An 8,329-nucleotide genomic window follows, 5' to 3' on the forward strand; every position below is an offset into this window, starting at 1 on the left:
GCTGGCCTTGAACTGGCTATGTGGCCCAGGCTGGCCTCAACCTTACAACCCTTCTAGTACAATTAGAAACAATGGAGCTGAGTGAATCACTCCCTTCCCTCCATCTAACTCTAAACAGCACCCAATGGTTATTCCTGCTTTCACTGTCTTAAGACAGGTAGAAAATAAAATAATAAAAGCCTAGGAGATTGCCAGGTCATAGGTGAGAACACAGGAGCCAAAGCACTGGTGCCATGGGAGATTCAGCAAGAAGTACCTAAAGCAGAGGTGTCGGCCATTGAATTTTGAAGGCCTGAGTTATTGGCCTCTTTTCCTGTTGCTACTGCTACCTTTGACCAGTGTGCCAACACTCCCATGCCCTGCATCACCTGCCTGCTGTAAGCCCCATTGCTAGCCCCTGTGGTGGAATTGAGGAAGAGTTCTATGTAGCGGTGCTTCATGTTGTCCCTGTCCCTAGACATGACTACCATGGCTTCCTTGTGGGTGGCCAACTCCATGGTGGTTTCACTCCGTCACTCTTTCATTCAGCCCCATTTCGATGTGCACTCTCACGGGGTTAAGCGACGATAAGAAGTTGTAGATGTCGTTCTCCAAGGCTTTGCAGAGCAGTTTCCACAAGTGGATGCAGCGGCTGGTGGGGTAGGCACTGTGAACTCACCTTTTCTGTACCTGTGGTCATGCATGCCAGAGAGACAGTAGCTGAGGCCTCTACTGAATAGGCCGGTGGTGAATACGTAGCCGTCCCCGAGACCACTGTACTCCTCATAGCCCGCGTAACCCACACTGTAGTCCCAAAGTGCATCCTCTCTAGGCCTGCCTGCTTAACAATGCCAATGTACCTCCATGTGGTGCCAGGGCAGTCATCGGGCTCTGGTAGTGCCAGGAAATGAACTTCTGGGGCTGGTCTGAGTACACTCTCACTTCCTCCTGGCTCCTCCTGAACACTTTTACATACCTGTGCCCAATCCTCTCCTTGCGTTTCCGGAGCACCTTCTCAGCCAGCTCCTGCGAGGTGAACTGCACGAAGGCCTCGCCTGTGTTCTTGTCCTTGGGGTTCACAGACAGTGTGATCCCATTCGGCAGGATCTCCAACCCTGAGAAGAACTGCACGAGATCTCTTCCTTTGTGTACCCTAAAGGGAGTCCCCGGAGCCGCAGAAAGCTGTCCTCGGCGGTGTTGTCGCTATTGGGGCCATTGCTTCCATACCAAATCTATCTCTTCTGTGGGACTTGAACACCTGGATGTACCAGAGGTGCCCCATGCTTTCCCTGTCTTTTTTTCAGGGCCATTTTGACATTATCTTCGGACTCCAGTTCAACAAAAGCCTCATCACTCTGCCTGCCTTCTCTAGTGGACACCTGTGACCCCATCACGAATCCTGCAGTTGGAGAGAAAGTTCTGCATATCCTCAATCAAGCAAGACCAGGGCAGCCCACGGAGCTTGAGCACAAAGCCTTCACTCCCTCCCCGCACAGCATCTTGAGCACTGGGCTGAGCGGTTACTAGACAAATTTGGGGGGAGCAGCTGTGTGGGCAGGCGTCGGAAGGGGCACCCGGGGCACAGGGCGGCCACTGGAATTGGTAATCCTGGGGCCCCTAGTCTCGGAGCTTCCGCCTCACACCTGCATCTGATAGCCCCTTGGAGCACCTTCCACAGAAAGGCTCAGCGCAGTTCTTCCAAGACGCAGCCAGAAGGCTGCAAGGACTGTGGTGGGGAGCGGCTTTGGCAGTGGAAGTTCATGGGCGGAGCTGCGACAAGCCATTGTCTAAAATACAATCTAGAAAAAAAATTAGTTGTTCTGACTAGTTCAGAGCTAGCTCTTTACAAGGTTCAAGGAGTTTTGATTTATATGAGAAAGAATGTTTTTCAAAGTCATACCTGACTGATATTTCTTGTTTTGAATCCAGTCTTCTCTCTGAGGACTTTACTTTTGTTTGTCTTATATCAGACTGATTTGTACGTCCTATATGCATTTCTAGGAACAATTTCCAACGTATTTGTTTTATTTCTACCCTTCTCATCTGTTGTTCCACTCCTCATCAAATGGATGTAACAATTCTACCTTTTTTGCTAAACATATGGTTCACTGCCTGGTATTCACTGGCTCAATTTTAGACTCTATTTATTAGTGTAGTCCCCAATTCCCTGTTTTGTTTCTCAGCTTTTTGGTTCTTTTCTGTAGAGTGCTCATGCTGAGATTCTTCTGATTTAGACTAAACCCATAGTACCAACATTTGGAAGCCTATGGCTGCTTCTGGGGCCATATAGTAACTTAAGAGTCCTCCTTATTGCTGCCAAGTCCCTGACTGTAATGAAAACGTAACTCTATTGTTTCCAAAGCCTGGGAGGGGGAGGCTAATTTTTTCTTCTTCTTTTGCAAAACAGCAGGAACTGTAAATAACAATCCTCTAGATAACACAAATAGGTAAACATTACCAGGATTTGTTATCTGAAGTGCTAATTTTTTTTTCTTGTTGAGTTGTTGCTATGGTACTTACAGAGGCTTGGGAGTTCTGTTGTTGATAGGTAGCCAGCCAGAGGGGAAATTATATGCAAGAGAAAAATAGTGTGTTTGCCTCTATGAAATATGAGCTAACTATGTTGGCTTCAATTTTATCTTGAATCTGGAAAAAATATTTTATTTCAGACAGTTCTTTTAACTTGACAAAAGATTTGTAATACAGCTCTATTTTATTATCATTCAGACAAACACTTGTAATTGTTATATAATTTAAATTTTTTTTGGTGAGTTGGCAGTTCTTAGGATATATTAAATTGAGTGCAAATCCCAAGTTTCCTTATTTAAATGTGAAGAGTACTGTACTTAAGGTTTCATTTTTTGGAAAATAACTCTCTTATATTGACAATATATCAGAGATGAATATTATGAATATTAGTGTTATTTGGCACAATTATTATGAAGTCGCTACATATTTGGTTACTATATATGTAAGGAATATTTTATATCTAACAAACCACATGCTTTTGTATTTAGACTAGCTTGTATTCTCTTCCCACAGGAAGCCTTGTTAATGAAAAGGCTTTCACTTCTTTTCTATAAGAAATTGCAGTACTGTGCTGGGGATTTAGCTCAGTGGCACTGCACCTGCCTCACAAGCACAAGGTCCAGAATTAGATTCCCAGTACAAAAAAAACAACAAAAAAGAAATTGCTCAGGAACAAGATGCACTGCCTTCCCTCCCTGAATGAATACTCCACCTATTGGAGTTTTATTTATTTTAGCTCAAAACTACTAAAATCCATGTGTAAATAAGTGTCAAAAAGCAATAGGAATTAGTTTTGATTTTAGAAAATTAGAAAAATCATAGAAAACATGAAATGAATAAGATTTCAACACAGAGAGAAAGAACTCTAGAATTGGGAGTGAGGACAGAATTTCAAGCAGAGGAAAATATATGGACAAGGGCATAGAAGCTATCTAAAACTATCTAAGTTGATATCTGGTTGTAACTCATGTGGACATTTCAGTGTATGTTACATTGAACTGGATTTTAATACAAGTACAACTCTATTGTGAAATAGCATAATAGTTGTAGAACAATTAGAAACAAAGGAGCTAAGTGGGTCACCCTCTCCCCATGTAACTCTAAACATCACTCAAAGATTATTCCTGCTTCCATTATCTCAAGAGAGATAAAAAACAAAAAAATAACAACAAAAGCCTAGGAGATTACCATGCCCTAGGCACCAGAGTACCTGCACCATGAGCTTCAGTGGGAGACACCAAAAAGCCCCTGTGTCTGGACTTTAAATTCTGAAAGCCTGAGTTACTGGACCCTTTTCCCTCTTTCCCTGTTGCTACTACTACCTTTTCTGTGATCTTCAATAAACATAGCTACTTACTACTTTCTACTGGGTGTATGCTTGGCAAGTCTTTCCTTATTGTACACAAGAACCTGGACTATTATTGGCCCATTCAACTGTAACAGTTGTGTTTTATATTAGTGGATTTAGAGGGGAGAAACCCTTAGTTCAAATGTCAGTTCTCAGTCAAATAATCCATGTGTTTTAAATGTTTATCATGGAAGTACTCATACTTATGTGTGCATATGGACAGATGCATATACATATTCCTGCTAGGCTTTGGCCCTTGCATACCCATCCTATCATCTACCAAGATAAATATGCCCTGGTAGTCAGAGAAACTCATGAGGTAATTTCCCATTTTATCATTAGCTCTAATAACAGCTAATCCCTTAAACATCTCTAATTTTGTATATCACATCCATTATTGGCTTACATGAATGTTAACTAAGTTTGCAATAGTAGCAGCCAGTTCCAAATCCTGCCAGAGTTTCCTCAGTAGTTTGACTTTAACATGTCTTCCCACCTTGATAGTGTGGGTTTCTCTTCCATCCCTCCTGGCTCTCTCCAACACTTGATCCTCTTTCCATTTGAAAAAGTGCTATTTATATTTTTTTCTTCCATACTCTTTGTAAAATCCATTTTTCCATCATTCCCTCACCACTCCCTCCATCCTTTATTCACTTTCCTATTTGAAAAAGATCTTTCTACTTCTTATTATCTATTCTTTACTATTTTGGTCTTTATTTATATTTTGAGTTTCTCATATAAGAGAAGCAATGCAATATTAAAAATAGTGTATTAATCTATTTCACTTAACATTATGGTCTCCATTTACATAAAAATGCCTCAAGTTTATCCTTCTTTAAGGTAGAGAAGTACTCCATTGTGTATAAACACCACATTTTCTTTATCCATTCATTCAATAATGGGTGTATAGGCCATTTCCAAGATTTGGCTATTATAAAATGAGCTGCTATAAATATGGGTATGCATGGATCACTGTAATATGATGACTTTCACACTTGCAAGAAGATTCCTAGAAGGGCAATAGCTGGAATTTCTAGTTTTAACTTTTTGAGGAATCTTTATACAGATCTCCATAGTGGTTGTACTAGTTTGCATTCCCACCAACAATGTAGCAGGGTTCTTTATTCAAGGGAGCCTCACCAGAATTTGTTATTTGATTTCTTGATGATAGGCATTCTTTGGGATTAAGATGTTATCTCAGTGTTCTTTTAATTTGCATTTCTCTAATGGCCAATGATGTTGAACATTTTTCATGTATTTGTTGGCCATCTGTTCTTCTTCTGAAAAGTGTTTATTCATTTAAGTTGCCCAGTTTTTGATTGGGTCTTTTATTGGGGGGGGTCTATTTTTTTGAGTTCTTTATATATTGTAGATGTAAGTCCTCTATCTGAGGAATAGCTGGCAAAACGTTTTCCCATTCTGCATGTTGTCTCTTCACTCTGTTGTTTGTTTCCTTTGCTGTGAAGAAGTTTTTTAATTTGATATGATCCCATTTGTTGTTTCTTGGTATTATTTCTTGTGCCATTGGTAGTCTGTTCAGAAATCCTTACCTACACCTGTGTTTTCAAGGGCTTTACTTATTTTATTTTTCCAGCAGATTAAGTGTTTCTGTTTTAACATTTTGATTTTAGTTTAGTACATGGTGAGATATATGGGTCTAGACTCAATCTTCTGCATGTGGATATCCGATTTTCCCAGCACCATTTATTAGAGAGGCTATCTTTCCTCCAGTGTATGTGTTTGTCCCAGATCAAATAGTTCAGTGTGTCTGGGATTGTCTCTGCTTCCTCTATTCTATTCCATTGATGCACATATCTGTTTTAATGCCAATAACATGCTTTTTTTTTTCATTGTAGCTTTGTAATATAATTTCAAATCTGGGATTGTGAGGTATCCTGGTTTGCTATTGTCACCTAGAATTGCTGTTGCTATTCTGGGTCACTTCTGGTTCCATATGAATTTTTGGATTGGTTTCTCTAGAATCTGATAGGAATGTTATTGGTACTTTGATTGGATTGCATTAAATATATATATATATGTATGTATTAGTTTTTGAAGTACAGCTATTATGAGTATATTGGTTCTACCTACCCAAGAACATGGAATATCTTTCCATTTTCTGATGTCCTCTTCAGTGTCCTTTTTGAGAGTGATGTAATTTCTGTTGTAGAGGTCTTTCACTTCCTTGGTTAGGTTAATTCCTAAGTACTTAATGTTTCTTGATGTTGTTATGAATGGTATTTTGTCCCTGATTCCCTTTTCAGTGAATTCATTATTAGTGTATAGGAATTCTATTGACTTTTATTGTTGATTTTGTATCTTGCTACCTTGCTGAATTTTGTTATTAATTCTAGGAGTCTTTTAGTGGAATTTTTTTGAATCTGGTAAGTAGAGGATTGTGTCATCTGCAAATAATGATACTTTTAATATCCTTTTTATTTTTTTCTCTTGCCTGATTTCTCTGGCTAATATTTTGAGGACTATGTTAAACAGGAGTGGTTAAAATGAACATCTTTATCTTGTTCCTGACTTTAGAGGGAATTTTTTCAGTTTTTCCCCCATTTAATATAATATTGGCTGTAGGCTGATCATGAATGGCTCTTATCAGATTATGATAAGGTCCTTCTATACCTATTTTTTTCAGGATTTTAAATTATGAATGGATGTTGGATTTTCTCAGATGCTTTTTCTGCATCTATTGAAATGATCATATAATTTTGGTCCTTGATTGTGTTTATGAGATGAATTACATTTATTGATTTATGTATGTTGAACCCACCTTGCATCCCTAGGATGACGCCTTCTTGATCATGATTTATTGTATTCTGTTTGCCAGTGTCTTGTTGAGAATTTTTGTATCTAGGTTATCTGGGTACATTAAAGAGATTGGCCTATAGTTTGTTCTCTCTCTCTCTCTCTCTCTCTCTCTCTCTCTCTCTCTCTCTCTCTCCTATCCTTGTCTAGTTTTGGAATTAGAGTAATGCTAGCTTCCAGGAATGACTTTGAGAGTACTCCTTCATTTTAAATTAAAGAGTTTTAGGAATACACTGGAACCCCTCTGTCTTCATATTGGTTACTTGTACTGTACATACTTTCAATAGAACATTTAATTTCCTGAATTTGTGTATGGAACTTTTTATGGATGCCAATTCTTTTCTATGCTGGGAAGTCATGATTTACATCTTTCTTTAGCTTTTCCACTTTTTAATTGGTGTCTTCTTTAGACTACCGATCACTTCTTTCATTAGTCTCATTATCTGTTTAATGATATGTTCTTTGAATTCACCAAATCGCTTATCGATCCATTTTGTTGCCTCCATCATTATCCTTTCAATAGTTTGATTGGGTGGCTTTTGATTTCTTCCCCTTTAATGACCTCTTGATTGGCTTTGGGGGAGTTAAGAGTTTTGGGAAACATTTCATTTCCTTTTTTTCTAATGTTTCTATTTTTTATTTGTTTGATTTCTATGTTGAAACTTGTGGAATGATCAGAGTGGGTAGTTTTGAGCTAGCATGGAGTTCTCTTTAGTCAACCATGTACCAGGCCAATTATTTAAATATAGAATGACCAAAAATTGTATATTTTTTCATTAATTTTATAAGATAATATAATAGGAAATATAAAAATGACAATTTTATCAAATTCACTCAATACAAGAATGAAGTGGTTGAAATGACACCTGCCTGAGCGATGCTTGGAATAGCCAATATGTAAAAAAACACACTACTCAAGTGACACGTGGAGTAAACTGTTAAGTGGTTATCGTCTACTTTTCAGAGATGTCCTTTGGGCATAGCTAATGATTGGCATTTTCCTCTATTCTTGGATCCAACCACCTTATTTGGGAGGAGAGGTTGCAACTTATTTGGCCTAGTACCCAATTCTTTAGGAATGGGTAGCCACATTGTTTATGACCCCCACCACCCCAGATAATCCAGATATTTGCATATAGAGAAAACCAATTGATAGAAACAATTATGTCATCTTGGATAAAGTAGAAAAATCAACAAAAAAAATAGTGTCAAATAAAAACTTGATATTGACAAACCCGAAGAAAGAATAAAGTACCACCTTCAACTGTAAGAAAGAGACCTATAGTTATAGTATAAACACTAAGACAAACCAGATATAGATCTATCGTAAATATCTATTCAATAGAACTTTACCTCCATGAACAATATAATAGCGTTCATCCACAGTAAAATATAGTTACCTATCTATAGCTTTATAAAACTTATTGGTTGTACTTGTAAGCATAGATACTGAGGAATGAGAGCCTGAGTTAAGGAATAAAAGGAAATTAATAGCATTAGATAAAAGTAACTAAAAAAACCAACAAAGAAATGGATAAATAATGAAAAATAGAGTGAAGTATAGACTAAAGGGAAAAAAATTTAAAAATAAGGGAACAAATTAAAAGAGAGTAAGAAAAGAGAAGGGAGAAGAAAGGGGGCCTAATCAAACAAATAACC

The 8,329-nt window shown here is 38.1% G+C and overlaps 1 pseudogene; it reads right to left on the reverse strand.

The window, feature by feature from the left end:
- Positions 1–242: 242 nt before the first annotated feature.
- On the reverse strand, positions 243–1,763 carry LOC101704814 (heterogeneous nuclear ribonucleoprotein F-like; annotated as a pseudogene).
- Positions 1,764–8,329: the final 6,566 nt, after the last annotated feature.

Source organism: Heterocephalus glaber, unplaced genomic scaffold, assembly GCF_053883595.1.
Source record: "Heterocephalus glaber isolate CG9 unplaced genomic scaffold, H.glaber_assembly_v1.0 deba00001547, whole genome shotgun sequence".
NCBI classification, from domain to species: domain Eukaryota; kingdom Metazoa; phylum Chordata; class Mammalia; order Rodentia; family Bathyergidae; genus Heterocephalus; species Heterocephalus glaber.